Here is a 22702-nt window from a genome sequence, read left to right as displayed (position 1 = left end):
CTCCATAGGCTTTTTTTGGGGGGAGGGGGCGAGACCTATTTTGGTGTGCAGCACCACCTATGTTGCACCAAACCGTCCAATAAACCCCCTCTGCAGGGGTTTTGTCTGTCTTATTGTGACTTTTGTTTGTAAGGGGTCTCTTACTCCCCACCTTGGGGGAATGGATCTAGTAAAAGTTAAGTTTTAAATTGTTACTGCTCCCCTTCGCTTTCATACTCTACGGCCGTCAGTACCCCAGAAGAAGGTGCTACATAAGGGTAAAGTCATTCCAGAATCATTGGGAGTGACTGACACCGAAGGACTGGCACTAACATTGCGGGGGACTGACGCCGGGAAAGCAACACTGGCAAAGAGAAAGAAAAGACCATACACGGTCGCTGAGTGGAATGATCAAAAGACTGCAAGGGTGAAGCCGTTCCGGAGTCAGGCATAAACTACGTTGGGAGGGGTTGTCGCCTGAAGATCATAAGATACCAAGAAAGTTATCCAAGGAGAAGAAGATGGTGTATTCGGTGGATGGAGACCTTTTGATGAGAGGCAGGATGGAGATGTTATACACGATGAGTGATGTCTAGGTGCCTAAGAGTCAGATTACTTTAGTCCTCCCTGAACTGTCACCAAGGGTACGATTGAGGAGGCAAATGCCTCCCAACCCTTCCCCCAAAATGTTTATTGTCGTATTCCCGACAACAGGGGGATTGTTGAGGGAAGTGTCATATTTAAATATATATGTATATATGCCTTGACATATATACATATATATTAGCCCTTGTCCATAGGCTCGTCCAGGTGGGACCTATAGATATGCACGGAGATGTATATAGGCCCCTTTTTGGCCTACATCTCCGTGTATATGTATAGATATATGTATTGATGGGCTTAATGTTTGTGCCCTGTGTGTAGGTGTATATTCATGGATGTGCCCCAAACATCAATGAATATACATATGATCCCCCCCCTCACTAGGTATATTTAGATAGACATATATATATATGGATATAGATATATATGTGTATGGATGTGCCCCAAGCATCCATACACATATAGTATCAGACAATATGTGACCCCCCCCTTCCTCCTGCATCCCTGCAGGGGATGAGGAAGGTCACCAGATGGCTGGACAATCATGTCCAGCCTCTGGTGACATCAAAAGGCATGGGATCAATAGAGATCCGATGCCTTTTGGTATTTAACTATCCCCAGCTGCTGGGGATAGTTAACATAACAGAGAGAGGGAAACAAACATCCCTCCCTCTGTTATCTGCATACCTCCGGCGCGATAATTATCGCACCGCAAGGTATGCAGAGGACTACAGGCGGAGGATCAAAGGAATCCTCCGCCTAGAAGCGCGCTCTGGGAGGCGCGGGCCGGCGCGGTGATGTCATATCACCGCGCCGGCCCACGTGTTCGGGCCGGCGGCGCGCATGCGCGCCGCGGGACGGGCGGCCTCGGGAGCGAGCGCTGCTGGACTTAAATAGTCCGGCAGCGCTACGCTGCTTTAGTCAGGTCGACCACCCCCGCTGGAGAATCATCCCTGGACAAACGAGCCCCCCCTGGACAACGAGCAAGAAACCATAAGTATCAACCCCCCCCCTATACCACCAACAATATCCTCCTATACCCTATCTACCCCCCTATACCACCAACGATATATATTGCCCTCCTATACCCTATCTACCCCCCTATACCACCAACGATCCTATACACCCTCCTAACCCTATAGAATTCTCCTACCCTATATCATATCTCCCTTATTTTCCCCCATTAGTCCCTTGGTTCCCCTATTCCCCCCATACCTTTACTGCCCCCCATACAATACCCTAATCCCCTGTGCCCCTGGTTACCCTTACCTTCCCCTGTCCCAAGTCATACACATCCCCTGCGTTCACATCCCCTGCTCTCCGTTGTCTCTTACCCGTCCTGCTTCCCCAGCAGTATCTGAAAGTTACCCCTTGTACCCCGTAGGGACAGTGATTAGTAAGGCGGGTTGGTTATTGATATTTGTGTGTATGAATACTATGTGGGGTGGAATTTGGGATTGTGCTGTATAGTTAGAACCGTGTTAGTATATTGTATTAGTGTGTGTATTTATATTGTAGTGCGCGGTTATAACGATATATATCTATCCCCTTGTTATAGATATATATAGTTATAAACATAATAATACCTTTATTGTTGTAAAGTATCGCCGCAATAGAGGTAGTATATTATTGGCATTGTGTTACTAGTGTATAATTAATAAATACGTTGTCATTTACACCTATTGTGTAACGTGTGATTACTAGAGGTAGTCAGTAAGGCGCATGCAGTAAGTGTAGTTGGTGATTAGACTAAGGTAATCAGTAGTAAATTGTTGTTCATTAAGGCATAAATAGGCGGAGTCATCACAAGACGATTACGCCTACTTATGAATATTATTGAGATGTGCATAAATATCAATAATTAATATCCCCCGTAACACCCAGGCTGTACACTCTCCTATTGCACCCTGTTCTCGTTTTATAGTGTAGATGATTCCTCTGTATCCTTTCACTACAGCTTGAATAATCTTTCCCTGAACTTATAAATCAATTTTTCAGCACAATGAAGTCTTTCCTAGCACTGTCCCTAGCGCCTGCTCACGTCTCTCCCTGCACTAAGTACACTGGAAATGGCAGAATCAAAAATGGCTGAGGCTATTTATAGGGCTGGCTGCTGATTGGCTGCATGCATGGCATTGTGGGTGATCCCTCGTTCCCAGGGTTCTTTGCTCCATGTCCTAACATGTGCAGCAGAAATTTTAGGAAAAAATGTGATTCGTTACCACGAAGCGTGAGGAAATTCGGATTCCGAAATTCGGATCGAATTCCACTTCATCAACTTCGATTCGCTCATCTCTAATATTAAGTAAGGTCTAATAGGTTATTTGATAAACATCAACCCACAAAAAATAGCCCGTTGTGTTAATTGATGGTCTTCAAAACCAGCACCAAATGGGAAATCTTTTCTGCTTGATCTTTGGGACCCTGATGTATACTGAATCAATTACTGTGTCACAGTCTGGGCTTTGGCGGGTTAGTTTGCTTGTGGTCCCTTACACTAGGTAAACTCAGGGTCAGATTTCTTATTCTCAAGGAGAGACCCAGGCATTGGGAGAATCTACCAGCCCTCCTCATCACACTAAGGCCTCATGCACACGACCGCTCAGTTTTTGCGGTCCGCAAATTGCGGATCCGCAAAACACGGAAGCCGCCAGTGTGCCTTCCGCAATTGGCGGAACGGAACAGGCGGCCCATTGTAGAAATGCCTATTCTTGTCCACAAAACGGACAAGAATCGTACATGTTATATTTTTTTGGCGGGGCCATGGAACGGAGAAACGGATGCGGACAGCACACGGAGTGCTGTCCGCATCTTTTGTGGCCCCATTCATGTGAATGGTTCCGCACCCGAGCCGCAAAAAACTGCGGCTCGGATGCGGACCAGAACAATGGTCGTGTGCATGAGGCCTAGACTGATTGGAAAGAAGATCAAAGAAGTACAGTCTCTTGCGATAGCTTGCAACCTATGTAGTTTAGATATTTTGGTGCATTGAGATACTGAAGAGGAGAAAACAGAAGAAGGAGACTTATAGATGCACAGTCTGCTGGACATGCCCTACTGTCAGAAAGGAGATCATTAACCTTTTAATGGCAACGGTATCAGCACAAAGTCAAAGGGAGGCTGTGGAGAAGAATGCAAATGGGCAGCTGCAAAGTTTACAGTCTTTTCAAAGCATATGTTTGTGTAGGAGAGACTGCTGAGCTGTACAGTAGATTATACCCCACCACTGTAATTAGTGTTATGTACTTGTATCCACTAACTAATATAAGGTCCATATCAGGACCTACAGCCAAGTAGACTAAAGTTGGCTGTTCTTGCATTGGCTGACATCATAGAGCAGTGATAGTAAACCTTTAAGAGACCGAGTGCCCAAACTGCAGCCCAAAACCCACTTATTTATCGCAGAGTGCCAACAAGGCAATTTAACCTCGATACTGAAAAAATACCGGCCAAGTTAAGCTGTAGGGGCATGGCTTAACACAGGCCCAGTAAAATGAATGCCCCTGTTGGTGCCCCCTAGTATTAAAAATGTCCCATTAGTGCCCCTTATATTAATAATGCCGCAGTAGTTGTCCTCAGTATTAATAAGACCCCTATTTTTGGCCCCCAGTATTAATTATGCCTCATTAGTGGCCCCCAATATTGATAAGACCCCCATTAGTGGCCCCCAGCATTACTAATGCCCCATTTGTAACCACCAGCATTAAGAAGGCTCCCATTAGTGACCCCAATATTAATAATGCCCCAGTAGTGGCCCCCAGTATTATTAAGGCCCCCATTAGTAGCCAACGGTATTAATAATGACCCATTAGTGGTTCAAAGTATTAAAAAGGCCCCTATTAGTGGCCCCCAGTATTAATAACTCCCCATTAGTTGCCCCAGTATTAATAAGGCCCCCATTAATGGCCCCCAGTAAAATTAATGGCCCCATAGTCTCTATTAGTGGCTCCCAGTATTAATAATGCCCCCATTAGAGGCCACATTATTATTAATGCCCTCTTCCCCACTCTTCTTGAACAAAAAAAATAATAATAAAACTCACCTCGTCCATTTGATCACGCCGCAGTTAACACTGGCTGTTCAATGGCTGCCCTCCAGCTTGAGGTCCTGCTGCTTCCAGTCAATGCTGCTAAACGCCATCACGCTGGAGCGCAGGTCATGTCCTGTGCATCCAGTTAGCAGTGAGTGTTCACTGCGGCACGATCAAATGGATGAGGTGAGTTTTATTTTTTTATTTTCTTTAACATAAGCAGAAGAGGCTGTACTTATGAGCACTCCACAATGGAAGCTCTCATTAGTAATAGTGCATAGGTGGCAACCCTACGCATGGCACACAAAGAGCCGCTTGCCCACAGAGAGGGCTCTGATTGCCCCCTCTGGCACGCATGCCACAGGTTTGCCACCACTGGCATAAAGCAAGTGGAGGCATAGAGCTTTATAAATAAGAACAAATGTAACTGCACTATAATCATGTTTCATTGTGTGGAACCGGTATCTGCCCATTATTTGTCGATAGTATTATGGAGGTATACTATCATAAATGGAGATGAGTAGCTGTATCTAAGCCTGCCATGTAATAAAATTGCAGTCTCCAATATATATTTTTTTAGGAAAAATCGTGTCAAAATATATGTCCTGGGACTTGTGCCCCTGATATTTTAAGACCCTAGCTGTTAGTGGTTCATCAATGAGTTGTCTAAGAGATCCAGTGATGCTTCTAAAGATGTATGGATGGGCTGAAGCTTGAACTGAGAAGAGACGTTACACGGAGGCTCATGCTAAACTTTTGCACCAAGGCCCGTAAGTTTTTAGTTATGCACCTGCCTCTTTTCTTCAGAATCCTAATGAATTGTACATATGATAGCACCAAATTGACGGTCCAGAGGTTGAAGTTCCTTGGATCATTTTGGCTACTGTGACTTTTTGGATCAGCCTGTTCCTCAGGAGTAAATTTGTTATGAAGATTCTCTACTAGTCCTTTCTGTGTGAAGATAATGGCTTTTACCTCTCTGAATTTGATATAGTGCCCAAACCTTGTTCATAGCCACTTGTCCTTGATCTAAAAGAGAGCTTTATTCTCTATTCTCGCTGGATAATGGTCACATGCATGATCACTCTCCACTGGAATGAATGGCATCTATTGAAAATAGAGAAGATGGATGGCACTCTGCCTTTTAAATATGTGGAGAGTCCGGTAATAGCAGTCTAGATATAAAAATATACGGTATTGGGATCTTTGGTAGTATCTCGCCGGGTATGGCTTATTGGCTATTGTATATCCCCCAAACGTGTTTTGGAGCACATGTTCCTTCCTCAGTGGGTATCTGTGTTATTGAACATTAATTGACTATTTAGATTTATTTTTTGAGCTGCAGGATTATTCCCGATCTATTTGATTGTATGTTATTGGAATTTTAAGATTTTATATTTTCTATTCTATTTCAAATCGGGCTTACTCATAGTTTTATATTTTTTATGAATACATATCCTTTTAATAATATATTTATCTCCATCTTATCCATGCTACACCAGTCAATAGACTGCCATCCATCTTGTCTATAACAAAACGCCTTGTCATTTATCAGGCGGTGGGTACGCCTGGGATAGAGCACCTTATCTGTGATCCTGAATAGGTGAGCCACTAATTTGTTTTGCATCTATTGAAAATCACCAAGTGTACTTGTACTGGTGTACTTACCTGATCCTGAAATAGCATTCAAATGAGTCTATAATACCCTTAATTCTCTCTTTAGGGGGTAATTTCCATCAGAAAGTGGTATTTTTAACTAATTATTCTAAGATTTTTTTTCTATGTTTAACTTGGCAGTACTATGCTAATGTAAATAAAATCTAAATGGTGTCCTTCCATAGCTGTAAATCTTAGAAAGAAAAGGCCGGCGCAGGCAGCGCGATCGCGCCGCCTGAGCCTTACATCGCTGACACTGAGGTAAGTATAAGTGTTACTGGTATAGTGTTACTGGCACTTTGGGGGTCTTATTACAATACTGGCACATGATGGGGGGTGGACTTAATACTGGTACATGATGATGGGGGGACTTAATACTGGTACATGATGATGGGGGGGACTTAATACTGGCACATGATGATGGGGGGACTTAATACTGGCACATGATGATGGGGGCTTAATACTGGCACATGCTGGGGGGACTTAATACTGGCACATGATGATGGGGGGGACTTAACTGGCACATGATGATGGGGGGGACTTAACTGGCACATGATGATGGGGGGGACTTAATACTGGCAAATGATGGGGGGGCTTAATACTGGCACATGATGGAGGGCTTAATACTGGCACATGATGGGGGGCTTAATACTGGCACATGATGGGGGGCTTAGTACTGGAACATGGGGGGACTTAATACTGGCACATGATGGGGGGCTTAATACTGGCAAGTAATGGGGGGACTTATTACTGGCAAGTAATGGGGGGCTTATTACTAGCACGTAATGGGGGGCTTATTACTGGCACGTGATGGGGGGCTTATTACTGGCACATTGGGGGGCTTATTACTGGCACATGATGGGGGCTTATTACTGGCACATTGGGGGGCTTATTACTGGCACGTGATGGGGGCTTATTACTGGCACATTGGGGGGCTTATTACTGGCATGTGATGGGGGCTTATTACTGGCATGTGATGGGGGGCTTATAACTGGCATGTGATGGGGGCTTATTACTGGCACATGATGGGGGGCTTATTACTGGCACGTGATGGGGGCTCTTGTTACTGGCACGTGATGGGGGCTTATTACTGGCACATTGGGGGGCTCTTGTTACTGGCACGTGATGGGGGGCTCTTGTTACTGGCAGTGGCACGTTATTGAGGGCACTTATTACTGGCACATTTTTGGTGGGCACTATAGGGGCATCTACTGAGGCCACAAAGAAGGGGTGTTTTATATGTGGGGCTCTGTACAGTAGCATTTTATACTGGGACACATTATGGTGGGTACTATGGGGAAGGGGAGAAAGTAGTACTATGGAGTCATCTACGGGGGGCACTAAGAAGGGGTATTTTATACTTGCAAATTATGGGGGACACTGAGGGCATCTACTGGGGCACGATATATGGGGCATTTTATACTGGTACATTATGGGGGGCACTAGCAGGAAGGGGGGAGAGGAGCACTATGGAGGCATTTACTGGGGGCACTATATAGGGGTATTTTATACTGGCACATTATGGGGGACATTAGCTCAACTGGGGGCATAAGAGGGTATGTTTTGCACATTATAAGGATAATTATTTCTACTGTGGGGGCATTATGGTGGGCTTTATTACTCCCCCATTGTATGACCCCCTAGTAGCAGCACCAGCCTCTCCCTGCTCTGCTATCCCTCTGCCCCTTCTCCAAATCCTTATTATGAAATCTTTCTCATTAGGATAAAACACATCAGCTCCGCCGAGCCCCCGGCCAAGTGTGGAAGTGGCGTCCGAGATCCCCAAGGGCCAAGCCAAGTAATCGTAAGTATTGATGTGAAATATGTTTATGTTATATATGTACACTCCTGTGAGAGGCGGGGAGGGAGATCTCTGGATGACACTGTTATGGAGGAGGAAATGGGGATGACACTGTCATGGGGTGGATCTGTGGATGACACATATAGCATAAGATGCTATATACGGTATGTGGCATCCACAGATTCCCCCCATAGCAGTGTCATCCACAGATCCCCCTCTCTATAAAAGTGTCATCCACAGACAGCTGGACTTTTCTTCCCTGTTGCGGTTTTAGGTATTGGGTAAAGTATCGCAGCATTTCTAAGCGTACTTGTAAGTGTAAATGTATCGTTGTTATAGCTGCCCCCCCTACTTTTGTCCTGGCCCCCAGTGTGCTCCCCCAAAATTTGAAAGCTAGAGACACCACTGATTATCTACAATATTAATATTAAATAATATAATAATATATCATAATATTAAATGCTAATGATAACACTGAACAATAAAAATATTTCTATGTAAGTTCTAGGGGCCGGTCAGCAAGGAAAGCACACCAACAAAAGTCTATATTGAGAAAAAGAGAAAATATATACAGAGCCAATTGTGCGGCATGAATATTGATAAAACACAAATAAACCACTTTATCATAACATAAAACAAACAAAAAAAAAAACACTTTGATGAAATAAAACAGACATTTAACAAACCACATCAATGCTATGTTCAAATGCAAGGTTAACTAAATAGTTGATATAGGAAAGACAAAAAAACACAACCTAAATATCAGGGATGGAGACACAATTAACATCAATAACTTTAAGCCACACAATTTTACTAATACCTGTACCAAAGAATCCTGGCAATATAGAAGATTGTAAGGCAGCTCTCACCTGCAGTGGTAGAATCACCTGAGGTGCACGGATGCCGCCCCTGGGTGCGGTAAAATCCAAAGTAGAAAAGAAGATAAAAATCTGGCTCGCTTCAGATGAAGTATAATAGCTTTTATTCCAGCGAAGTAAAATCCATAAACAGGTGTACATGAAACAATCTACGCGTTTCAGACCTCTAAGGTATGTGGGTCCTTCCTCATGACAAACATGCATATGAAGTGGGAGCACCCTCTTAAGTATCCCAAACTAACCCCTGGTTGATGAGTATCTCCTGGGAGGAGGAGACCTGAGAGGGCGTTCCCATACAAAATGATAAAAAACAGAAAACCCTTTATAACCAAAAGCAAAACAAACATGAGGGAAAAGACTGAGGTATAAATAATGTCACTAGAACAATGATCATCATAGTAAATAAATAAAATTTCAAAGAGAGCAATAATCATAAGGTCAACAAATGTATATAACAGAGAAAAACGCCATGGTCTCATATCAATATTGTAAGATGAGATCATGGAGTTTGTTCAGTCCATAGGGCTGACGAGATTCTAGCTGGAAGATCCAGAAGGCTTCCCTATTAAGGAGTTTCCTTCTATGATCTCCCCCCCTAGGCAGCAAAAAGACCCTTTCTATGCCCTTAACTTGTAGAAGGGACCCATCACCTGCATGTGCAACTGCAAAATGTAGGCTGACTGCATAGACATTCCGGTCTTTGTAATGTGGCACATCGGATATGTGTCTGCGGATCCAATTCTTTAATGGATTAGTGGTACAGCCCACATATAGCAAGGAGCACATTGTGCATGTGATGAGATATACCACATGTTTGGTGTTACAATTGATATAAGATTGGATTTTGTATACTTTTTCATTTTTCATAGACTTAAACGTTTTCTCAGTGGTCATGTGATGACAACAAATGCATTTTTTGTGTCCACACTTGAAATTGCCTTTATGTTGTAACCAAGTGGCTTGTGATTTTTTTCCTACTGAGAAAAAACTGAGGCTAATAATGTTGCCTAGGGTGGGTGCCATCAAAGTTGAGTATATAGAAATACTTTTTCATAATCTTACATATGGCAGGAAATTCTTGGCTGTATTGTGTGACGAAATAAGTTGCTTGTAGGCTGTGATTGGTATCCACTGTTTGCCTGCGTGCCAAGGGCTGTCTAGGAAAAATGAGAGACTGTCTATCCATTTGTAGAGTCATTTTGGTAGCATGTTGTATGTCCTTACATGAATAGTCCCTGCGTAACAATCTTTCAGTTAGTAACATAGTACATAAGGCCGAAAAAAGACATTTGTCCATCCAGTTCGGCCTGTCATCCTGCAAGTTGATCCAGAGGAAGGCAAAAAAAAAACCTGTGAGGTAGAAGCCAATTTTCCTCACTTTAGGGGAATAAAAATTCCTTCCCGACTCCAATCAGGCAATCAGAATAACTCCCTGGATCAACGACCCCTCTCTAGTAGCTATAGCCTGTAATATTATTACGCTCCAGAAATACATCCAGGCCCCTCTTGAATTCCTTTATTGTACTCACCATCACCACCTCCTCAGGCAGAGAGTTCCATAGTCTCACTGCTCTTACCGTAAAGAATCCTCTTCTATGTTTGTGTACAAACTTTCTTTCCTCCAGACGCAGAGGATGTCCCCTCGTCACAGTCACCGTCCTGGGAATAAATAGATGACGGGATAGATCTCTGTACTGACCCCTGATATATTTATACATATTAATTAGATCTCCTCTCAGTCGTCTTTTTTCTAAAGTGAATAACCCTAATTTTGATAATCTTTCAGGGTACTGTAGTTGCCCCATTCCAGTTATTACTTTAGATGCCCTCCTCTGAACCCTCTCCAGCTCTGCTGTGTCTGCCTTGTTCACTGGAGCTCAGAACTGTACACAGTACTCCATGTGTGGTCTGACTAATGATTTGTAAAGTGGTAGGACTATGTTCTCATCACGGGCATCTATGCCCCTTTTGATGCAACCCATTATCTTATTGTCCTTGGCAGCAGCTGCCTGACACTGTTTTTTGCAGCTTAGTTTGCTGTTTATTAAAATTCCTAGATCTTTTTCCATGTCAGTGTTACCGAGTGTTTTACCATTTAATAAGTACGGGTGACTTGCATTATTCCTTCCCATGTGCATAACTTTACATTTGTCAGTGTTAAACCTCATCTGCCACTTATCTGCCCAAGCCTCCAATCTATCCAGATCGCTCTGTAGTAGTATACTGTCCTCATCAGTGTTAATTACTTTACACAGTTTAGTGTCATCTGCGAAAATTGATATTTTACTATGCAAGCCTTCTACAAGATCATTAATAAATATATTGAAGAGAATATGGCCCAATACTGACCCCTGAGATACCCCACTAGTGACAGTGACCCAATCTGAGTGTGTACCGTTAATAACCACCCTTCTATCATTGAGCTAGTTACTTACCCACTTACAGACGTTTTCTCCCAGTCCGAGCATTCTCATTTTATATACTAACCTTTTATGTGGTACAGTGTCAAATGCTTTGGAGAAGTCCAGATACACAACATCCATTGATTCGCCGCTGTTAAGTCTAGAACTTACCTCCTCATAGAAACTGATTAAATTTGTTTGACATGACCGATCCCTCATGAAGCCATGCTGATATGGCGTTATTTGCTTATTTCCGTTAAGATGCTCTAACATAGCATCTCTCAGAAAACCTTCAAATAGTTTACCCACAACAAATGTTAAACTTACCGGCCTATAGTTTCCAGGCTCTGTTTTTGGACCCTTTTTGAATATTGGCACCACATTTGCCATGCGCCAATCCTGTGGGACATTCCCTGTCAATATAGAATCTGCAAATATCAAAAATAAGGGTCTGGCTATGACATTACTTAATTCCCTTAGGGTACGGGGGTGTATGCCATCCGGTCCTGGCGATTTGTCTATTTTAATCTTTTTAAGTCGCTGTTGCACTTCTTCCTGGGTCAGACAGGACACTTTTAATGGGGAATTTATTTCAACATTCGGCATGTCATCTGACAGTTTATTTTCCTCAGTGAATACATTGGAGAAAAAAATATTTAACAGCTTTGCTTTCTCCTCGTCGCTCTCTGCGACTCCCCCCTCATTACTCTTTAACGGTCCGACACCTTCAGATTCATACTTTTTAACATTTATATAATTGAAGAACATTTTAGGGTTAGTTTTACTCTCTTTGGCAATTAATCTCTCGGTCTCTAGTTTGGCCGCTTTTATTTGTTTTTTACATGTTCTATTTTTTTCCTTATAGTTTTTCAGTGCTTCCGTGCTACCTTCCTGTTTTAGTGTTTTATATGCTTTCATTTTGTCATTTATTGCTTTCTTTACAGTTCTGTTTATCCACATTGGTTTCTTTTTGTTCCTTAACCTTTTATTCCCATAAGGTATGTACCTCTCACAATGAGATTTTAGGATGCTTTTAAAGATATCCCATTTTGTGGCTGTATTTTTATTTGTGAGGACTTTATCCCATTTAGTTAGGCCTATGGCCTCTCTTAGTTGGCTAAATTTAGCTTTTTTGAAGTTTGGTAATTTTGTTCCTCCCTGTAGAAACGCTCTTTTGAATGATAATTGGAAGGTTATTACTTTGTGGTCACTATTTCCCAGGTGTCCCCCAACCTGCACGTCTGTTGTTCTGTCAGGCCTATTGGTTAATACTAAGTCCAGTATGGCCGTCCCTCTAGTCGGGTCCTGAACCAGTTGGGAGAGGTAATTGTCTTTGGTTATTGCCAAGAACCTGTTTCCTTTATGAGATATACAAGTTTCAGTTTCCCAGTCTATATCTGGGTAGTTGAAGTCCCCCATAATAGCAACCTCATTATGATTTGCCGCCTCGTCTATCTCGTTTAGTAGTAGATTTTCTGCGGACTCTGGTATATTAGGTGGTTTATAGTAAACTCCTATTAGTAATTTATTATTGTTTTTAGCGCCATGTATCTCTACCCACAGTGACTCCACATGTTCATGTCCCTCACTTATATCTTCCCGGAGTGTGGGCTTTAGACAGGACTTTACATAAAGGCAGACCCCTCCCCCTCTCCGGTTTTGACGATCCTTTCTAGACAGGCTGTAACCCTGTACATTAACTGCCCAGTCATAGCTATCATCCAGCCATGTCTCAGTTATTCCCACTATGTCATAGTCCTCCTCACACATCACTAATTCCAGTTCACCAGTTTTATTAGTCAGGCTTCTGGCATTAGTATACATACATTTGAGAGGTTTATGTATATTTTTTACTCTACACCTTTCCTTCTGAACTGTTCTAGTCCCTCCTTCCGTTCCTCCCCCAGTCTCACTACCTTGCCCCCGGTCTCTATCTGCACTATCTTCCCATTCTATAACATAATTACCCTCCCCCCCAGTCCCTAGTTTAAACACTCCTCCAACCTTCTAGCCATCTTCTTCCCCAACACAGCTGCCCCTTCCCCATTGAGGTGCAGCCCGTCCCTACGATAGAGCCTGTAGCCGATAGAGAAGTCGGCCCAGTTCTCCAGGAACCCAAACCCCTCCTTCCTACACCAGTTCTTGAGCCACTTGTTAATTTCCCTAATCTCCCGCTGCCTCTCTTGTGTAGCCCATGGTACAGGTTGTATTTCGGAAAATACTACCTTTTGAGGTCCTTGCCCTCAGCTTTTGACATAAATCCCTGAAATCATTTTTAAGGACTCTCCACCTACCCCTAACTTTGTCATTGGTTCCGATATGGACCATGACCGCTGGATCTTCTCCAGCCCCTCCCAGTAATCTGTCAACCCGATCCGCGATGTGTCAAACTCTAGCGCCAGGAAGACAGCACTGTTCGGCGATCACGGTCTTTGAAAGCTTCACTTTCAAATGCCCTCTGATCGGAACAATTCCGATGGGCACGTATCAATTCACCCCTGGGGATACTGTGAATGGTATGGGAGGGATGGCATGACTGGGCCAATAGTATGGTATTCCCAGCAAGTTGTTTACGGTGGGTAAATGTATTAACTGTGTTAGTGGAAACCTCCCCCCTCAGGCACAGATCCAAAAACTGGATCTCAGTTTGATGGGTGTGAAAAACAATCCTGGCAATAAACTATAAAAACACAACAAATCAACAATTCTCCTGGAAAATAAACCATAAAAACATGATCAACCAACAATAATAAACAATCTAATAACTCAACTTAATAACAATTAAGTAACGGAGAATTCATATTGCTACTCAGAATTAGGTTCCTTTTTGGCATGAGTGCTCATAGGCCATCTCCTTCCCAGGAATGACGCCCAGGAAAATGCCCCCCTTTGTGCTAAATCCTGAATGTTTTATACCCATTTTTGGAACTTGACACTTACTCCCCCCACCTATCAGCAAATATTGCATAATTTAAAATAATTATTTTATAATTTCAAATATTGCCTGCTTATCCTCCAAGGCTTGTTTTGATCTTTGTGTGCTTTCCCTCCAAATATGCCCCAGGAGAATGAAGGTGCCTTATTTGCCACAATTTGCATGTTATACGACGACTTTAATCCCCCATCATTTGCAAATTGTGACAAAATCACACAAAGTGTACACACACACACATCAGTTGTTATCAAATATAGTATTTGCACCTGGATGGGAGAGTCTTTCTGCCCTCAGGATGCCTTAGACACATCCTGATTAGCAATACAGAAAGCTTTTCACCATAACAATTACTCCAAGATTACTTAATTATTAATTACTTAATTATTAATTACAAACCTTTTTTGGTTGCTATAAACTGATTCTGATACAATTCACTCAGTACATTAAATTATTTATAACCCAGAAATGTTATATGATGTAAGGGATCGCTCTCTCTCAGGGGGTCTCAATCACAGATTTCTCGCAGACAACCGGATTGAAGGCCAAACGATGCTTTATTTTCTAGCACTTTAGCACAATACAGCAACCAAAATAACTGCTGCCCGTCTAGGCACTACCTAATTCATAATTCATTCCCTGACTCACCTCTAAAGAGTCCAGCAGCCTCCAGGCTGTGACTACAACAACATTAGTACCTTTGGGGGATTGTGGCCCAGAGGTCCGCCTGACTCTGGCCGTGCGATCCTCTCTTCGCAGGCATCGCTATGTCCCCCTAACTCAGGCTTTCTCAGCCTTTCTATCTCACTCTCAGGCATCCTCAGCCTTTCTTTCCCCCTAACTAACACACAGAGGGTTGGTTTTATGCCTCCTTGATTAGAGCAGGCCTCACCTGCGATCACCTCAGGGGAAAGGGAATACCTGTGCCGGAAGGGTGTGGACTGGCAGATCCCACTACCAAACATATCTGACAATCCAAGTAAAATCCAGCACAGAAGAAAATGTATACAAAACTGTCTCAGCAAACTATACTTTGCTGAGATCACTGTAGCTTTCCGGATTTTAGTTATCTCACCCAGCTGAGGTATCTGGGTGGGATACACATGCCTTCCCGCACTGTCCACATTACCACAATGACCATATCTTACAATAGAGGACAGGAATGACTGACATTATACATGCTCTATTGTTCTCTTGATGGTGTCACCGGCAGTTCTGTGAGAAGGTCTGGCAGACGTTCTTCTCTACCTCTTGTATGACGTTCTTTGTTTTGGTTTCACTTTGTCATCTCCTTTCCTTCTGCCAGGTGTCAATTATTTAGACTAATCGTCTTCCTTTATATTCCCTCCCATACTGCCTCACTTTGCGGTTTATACTACTTCCTGGATGAAGTGTTCACTGCTGGAGGCTGCTGCTGCTGTTTGCTCAGATAAGTCTTTTCCTTTATTGTGTTTCCTTACTGGCTTGATTCTAGGTGACCCTGACTCCGTCCGTATGATATGCAGGGAGCTGGTGGTCGTGTCCCCTCACTATTATAGGGTTTTCAGGTGTCACACAGTCTTAGGTACGTGGGCATGCAATCGTCTACCATTGAGACCCTTGCATGTGCATAGCAGTCAGGGAGAGCTCCTATGGTTTTAAAGGGCTCGCCTATATGCTCCTTAGTTTGGGATCAAGCCAGTCGGTCGTTTATTTATAAGTTCCAGCTATCTGCAACTTCATCCGTGACATTATAAACCGCCCTAACCATCTTAAGCATGGATCCGGTTTCAGCCTTGATTGACCGCATGCATGCAAAGGTCTTTCGCTGGAGGTAGCAGATCTCTGTAAAACTGTGTCTCAGTTTCAGGTGACTGGTTCTGCTGGCGTTAATGGAGTTTGTTCCGAGCCTAAGATCACACTTCCGGATACGTTCTCTGGGGGTAGTGAGAATTTTGTTTGCTTTAGAGAGGCTTGCAAACTCCATTTTCGCCTACTTCCCCATTCCTCTGGTGATGAAGAGCAGAGGGTGGGGATCATCATCTCGCTCCTCAGGGATAACGCTCAGTCTTGGGCCTTTTCGCTGCCGGTGGGGGCACGGCCCCTCCGATCGGTGAATGAATTTTTTGTAGCCCTGGGGCAGATATATGATGACCCAGATCATATTGCTCTAGCTGAATCTAAACTGCGTCTTTTATGCCAGGGTAAACAGTCCGCAGAGATATATTGTTCTGAATTTCAGAGATGGGCAGCTGATACTGGTTGGAATGATGCTGCACTCCGAAGTCAATTTTGCCATGGTCTTTCAGAAAGATTGAAAGATGCATTTGCTTTTCATGAGAGACCAGCGTCGTTAGAGTCTGCCATATCTCTAGCTGTTCATATTGACAGGCATCTTAGAGAGAGAGAGAGGAGACTACTCTTTCCTGTCATGTTCAGCCCAAGGACAGTGGGACAGTCTCATTCAGTGCACAGGGGTCTCAGTCTGTCTCAATCCCCTCTGAGGAGGAGGCCATGCAGCTGCGTTTGCTTGCCTCTGATAGTAGAGGATTCAGCTCTCAGAGGAGGGTTTGTTTATGTTGTGGGGGTATAAATAATTTGGCTAATGTTTGCCCCTCTAGGAGATTCATGGAGTTTTCTGAGGGTAATAAAAGAAAAAAAAAAAAAAAGAGAAACCCTATAAAAACTTTCCATTTGCTACTATTGGCAAGGTTGATGCGGAAATTGAAGGTTTGCCGTTTGCTTGTAGTTACCGTTTTCTCCTACCTGACAGTGTGGCGCTAGAAAGCAAGAACATTGTTTGTGAGAATTTTGTAAATAGTGGAGCAGCTGTTAATCTCATTGATAATCAATTTGCAACATCGCATGGTTTCCAGGTGTGCACTTTGGAAAAGGATATACATGTTTTTGCTATCGATTCCGCTCCACTTTCTCAAAGATCGTTAAAGGGCATAGTTCACAATATCCGTTTGACTGTGGGTGACGCTCATGTTGAGGATATGTCATGTTTCGTCTTAAGCGAATTACCTACTCCTCTAGTGTTGGGGCTACCCTGGCTCACTAAACATAACCAAACCTTTGATTGGCAAGCAAGGCAAATAAATGGTTGGAGTGAGTTTTGCAGTGAGAATTGCCTCACGGCGTCTCTTTTAGAGGTTTCTACCAAGACTGTGCCATCTTTTCTCTCAGAATTTTCTGATGTGTTTTCCGAGAGTGGTGTCCAGGAGTTGCCCCCTCACCGGGAGTACGACTGCCCTATTATTCTCATCCCAGGCGCCAAGCTGGCAAAATCACGATTATTCAATCTCTCCCAACCTGAAAGAGTCGCTATGCGTACTTTTATCTCTGAGAGCCTGAGAAAGGGACACATCTGACCCTCGAAGTCACCTGTTGCCGCTGTTTTTTTTTTTGTTAAGAAAAAATATGCTTCTTTAAGACCTTGTCTGGATTTCAGGGAGCTGAACCGTATCACGATTCATGACCCATATCCGCTTTAACTTATCTTGGACCTGTTTAACCAGATTGTTGGGGCTAAAGTTTTTTCTAAGTTGGATTTAAGAGGGGCATATAACCTAGTCAGGGTCAGGGAAGGGGACGAATGGAAGACGGCCTTCAATACCCCTGAGGGTTATTTCGAGAATTTGGTTATGCCCTTTGGTTTGATGAATGCTCCGGCCATCTTCCAACATTTTGTGAACAGCATTTTTTATCATTTAATGGGGAAATTTGTACTGGTGTATCTAGATGACATTTAGATTTTTGTATGACGTTCTTAGTTTTGGTTTCACTTTGTCATCTTCTTTCCTTCTGCCAGGTGCCTTTATATTCCCTCCCATACTGCCTCACTTTGCGGTTTATACTACTTCCTGGATGAAGTGTTCACTGCTGGAGGCTGCTGCTGCTGTTTGCTCAGATAAGTCTTTTCTTTTATTGTGTTTCCTTACTGGCTTGATTCTAGGTGACCCTGACTATGTCCGTATTAGGTGCAGTTAGCCGGTAGTCGTGTCCCCTCACTATTATAGTTTTTTTTTTTAGGTGTCACACAGTCTTAGGTACATGGGCATGCAATCGTCTACCATTGGACCCTTGCATGTGCATAGCAGTCAGGGAGAGCTACTTCATCCGTGACAGATAGGCCTAGATAAATATGCAATCAGAAGAGTAGTGTAATGTGAGAAGCCTTGACCAGCCACAATTATCGGATGAAGATTATCGGAGTCACCACCTCTCACACCATTCTGGTCTAACTTCTGGTCTGACAAATGGTATATGTCTAGATTTACATGTTGCAGCCATAATTGTGGCAGAACTGCAGAATTTTGCTTCCAGAAAATGTGGCAAAAACTGCACCATGTATGCAATATGTACACCAAGCGTTAACAAAGATTTCCAGATTTTTTTATCAAAAAGCCCTTGTTACTTTGTGAAAAGGCAAAAAAAAAGACAACATTCAACAGTCAATGGTAAAATGTAGAATATATATCAGGCTTTTTGCCTACAGTAGGTATTGTGGAAAAACACACTAACATCCATAATAAAAAAAATAGGTTTATCACTTATTGGATATAATTTTTGAGGTCGCTCCAATTTTGGAAGTCACTCCATAGTAGTTCCTGTCCAGCGTCTATTTCTCTGTCTGAACTTTCTAGCATGGCAGATTTCACTGGGGTTTTCTGGGATTTCTGGGATTTTCATATTGATGGCCTATCCTCAGGAGAGAAATCCATGGGTGTCCAATTCCTGGCACCCCCATTGATCAGCTGTTTGAAAAAGCTACATCGCTCACCGGAGCTCTAGTGAGCGTTGTGTCCTCCTTATAGTGCTGTGCATTTGATAGCCGTTATGCTTGGCATAGCAGCTCAGCCCTATTAACTTCAAAAGGCCTGAGCTGTGCCTAGGTCATGTGACTAATAGTGTTGATCGAGCACCATTGTGCTCGGCCCAAGCACATCGGGATGCTTGGGTGCTCGGTAGCACAATGAAAGTTAATGGGAGAACCCGAGCATTAAACCAGGCACCCCCTGCTCTGAAAAGGGGAGGGTGCCTGGTTCATAGGGAAAGGTCAGAAATTGATGGAAACATGACCAAAATGGTTCGGGAACAGCATGGTGAGGATTTCTCGATGCATCTTGGACTCCCAGTTCGCTACTGGGAACGATGTTGTCCGAGTAGTATGCCCCTTTTACAGACTCACAATTAAGCACAAAACCGAAGATAAAATTGATTTTAGAGGAAAAAAATTTAGGAAACATTTTTCCTGTATATTTACTTGTGAGCTGACCCTCTAAAAAATTATATGCGAGGGCCTGCTGCTGGGCTGACCCGCTAAAAAAATATGGTTGAGGGCCTGCTGCTGAGCTGACCATTTGAAAAATTCTGGTAGAGTACCTGCTGCTTAGCTGACCATTGAAAAAAATTACAGTGTTCAAATCAGGCCGGGTCTCCTGAATACTTCAGCTAGGAATAATGGAATAGGACTCTTCTATTTTGTTGGTTTTCGGAACTGGGGCCATGATTAAAAGAGATAGCCGGGGAGATCCGCTACAGGTGAAATTCTTGGACCGGCGCAAGACGAACCATAGCGAAAGCATTTGCCAAGAATGTTTTCATTAATCAAAAACAAAAGTTGGAGGTTCAAAGGCGATGAGATACCGTCATAGTTCCGACCATAAACGATGACGACCGGCGATCCGGTGGCGTTATTCGCATGACCCACGAGCAGCTTCCGGGAAACCAAAGTCTTTGGGTTCCGGGGGGAGTATGGTTGCAAAGCTGAAACTTAAAGGAATTGACGGAAGGGCACCACTAGGAGTGGAGCCTGCTGCTCAATTTGACTCAACACGGGAAACCTCACCCGGCCCGGACACGGAAAGGATTGACAGATTGATAGTTCTTTCTCGATTCTGTGGGTGGTGGTGCATGTATGTTCTTCTGCAGGTGAGCCAACCCTGTAAAACATTATATGCGTGGGCCTGCAGGTGAGCTGACCCTGTTAAAAGATTGCAGGTGAGGGCCTGCTGGTAAGCTGACCCTCAAAAAAATTATATACGAGGGCCTGCAGCTGAGCTGACCCTGTAAAACCATATATGCAAGGGCATTATATGCGACGAATAAGCATGTTGATATAATAGAAGAGGAGGAGGAGGATGAGAAAAGGAAGATTCAACCATATACCCTTGTTTGTGGTGAAAGGGGTGCATGGGAATACAGTGTATTCAGTACATTATAAACAACACATTTAAAGTGCCTTTATGTTCATCAGCTTTACTCTGGTGGAATCGAGAAGTCATAGTCAATCCAGGCCTTGTTCATTTTTATAAGAGTCAACCTGGCAGCATTTCCAGTTGACAGGCGGATACGCTTATCTGTTATAATGCCACCAGCAGCACTAAATACCCGCTCAGACAAAACGCTAGTGGCAGGGCAGGCCAGCACCTCCAAGGCGCCAGTTTGTGCCACGTGTCCAGCTTGGACACCCAGTAGTTGTAAGGCACTGAGGGATCATTGAGGATGCTGACACGGTCTGCTATGTACTCCTTCACCATCTTCCAAAATGTTTCCCTCCTTGTGACACTAGGCCACGCATCAGGGTGAGGGTGCTGGCGGGGTGTCATGACACTGTCCTAGGCTTTGGAGAGTGTTGCCCTGCCTCTGTTGGAACTGCTGTGTGTTCCCCTTGTCTCCCCTCCTCGGTTGGCCAAGGAACTACAGACTCTGCCGCCAGCCATGTCAGATGGAAAGTTTTGGAGCAATTTTTCAACAAGTCTTCTGGTATTGCACCGTTTTACTCGTCCTCTCCACCAGATGAAAAAGGCCTCTTTCACACGGGCATTGCGGGTGCGTTGCGGGAAAAGATGCGGGTGCATTGCAGGAAAATGCGTGATTTTTCCGAATGAGTGCAAAGGGTTTTAATGCGTTTTGAACGCGCGTGAAAAAAATCGGCATGTTCGATACCCAGACCCAAACCCGGACTTCTTCACAGAGGTTCGGATTTGGGATCGTTGTTGTGTAGATTTTATTATTTTCCCTTATAACATGGTTATAAGGGAAAATAATAGCATTCTTAATACAGAATGCTAAGTAAATTAGGGATGGAGGGGTTAAAAAAACTAAAAATAATTTAACTCACCTCATCCACTTGGCGAGAGCCACAGTTCAGTCAGGTCTCTTATCCCCTGCCACAGCTCTGTGGCGGCGCGCTATTTGTCCCCTAAGCATATCAGCATCAGCACGGCCTGTAGCTGCTTCCCCACTCCAGTGCGACACTGCTTCTGGCTACCGACTGATGACTGACTGGTGGAAGTTGAGGAGGAAGTGGAGGAGGAGAAGTGGGAGTTGGAGCCACTAACGTAGGTGCTGGTGGAAATCCTGATCGACATAGGGCCTGCAATCCTTGGCGTCAGTAGCACCTGTGCCATCCCAGTGTATGACTAGATCCCGACCTCCACAACATTTACCCAGTGTGCCATCAGGAAAATGTAGCGTCCCTGGCCGAATGCACTTGTCCATGTCTCCATGGTTAAGTGGACCTTCCCAGTAACGGCGTTGGTCAGGGCACGTGTGATGTTATGGGACACACGTTACACTGCAGATGTGGTGCTGGTAATGTCACTGTCAGAAGAGGACACCATCTATTGAAAAAGTACACTGTATGTCACAGATAAAAAAATTTAAGCGCACACGTTACACTGCAGATGTGGCACAGCTAATGTCACTGTCCGCAGCGGACACCGTCTACGGAAAAAGTACACTGGATGTCAGATATTTTTGGATGCGCACACTTTACACAGGAGATGTGGCGCAGCTAATCTCACTGTTCCGCATCGGGCACCATCTACAGAAAAAGGACACAGTGCAGGATGCGCTAAAAATAGATATCGTTGCCACACACAATAGTCCTTAGAAGGACTTTTGGGTCTCTGAATAGTTTTGGTGGTAATAATTTTCTTAAATCACTCCCTACACTATCTGTCCCTTCCTCAGCACAGCTCTACCTAACTAAGAATTAGCCGAACATGCGTCATCGGGTGCTATATAGCACATGATGACGTGTGCCGGCCAGCCAATCACTGTAATGCCATCAGCCAACATGGCTACGGCATTAGGCTCCATTCACACGTCCGTGATGTGTTGCGGACCCGCAAGTTGCGGGTCCGCAACACACCAGCCCAGCACCCCCACAGAAATGCAAGCTGCGGACAAGAATAGGACATGTTCTATCTTTTGCGGAGCTGCGGACCCGAAGATCGGGGCCGCGCTCCACAATTGCGGATGCAGATAGAACACTGTGTGCTGTCCGCATCCATTCCGTCCCCATAGAGAATGAATGGGTCTGCACCCGTTCCGCAAAATTGCGGAACGGATGCGGACCTATTTGCGGACGTGTGAATGGAGCCTTACAGTGAGGGCAGTACCAGTACTGACCTGCACGTTTATTGGCTG

This window comes from Bufo gargarizans, chromosome 2 (assembly GCF_014858855.1).
Source record: "Bufo gargarizans isolate SCDJY-AF-19 chromosome 2, ASM1485885v1, whole genome shotgun sequence".
In the NCBI taxonomy this organism is placed as follows: domain Eukaryota; kingdom Metazoa; phylum Chordata; class Amphibia; order Anura; family Bufonidae; genus Bufo; species Bufo gargarizans.
This window is presented reverse-complemented; position numbering follows the sequence as displayed.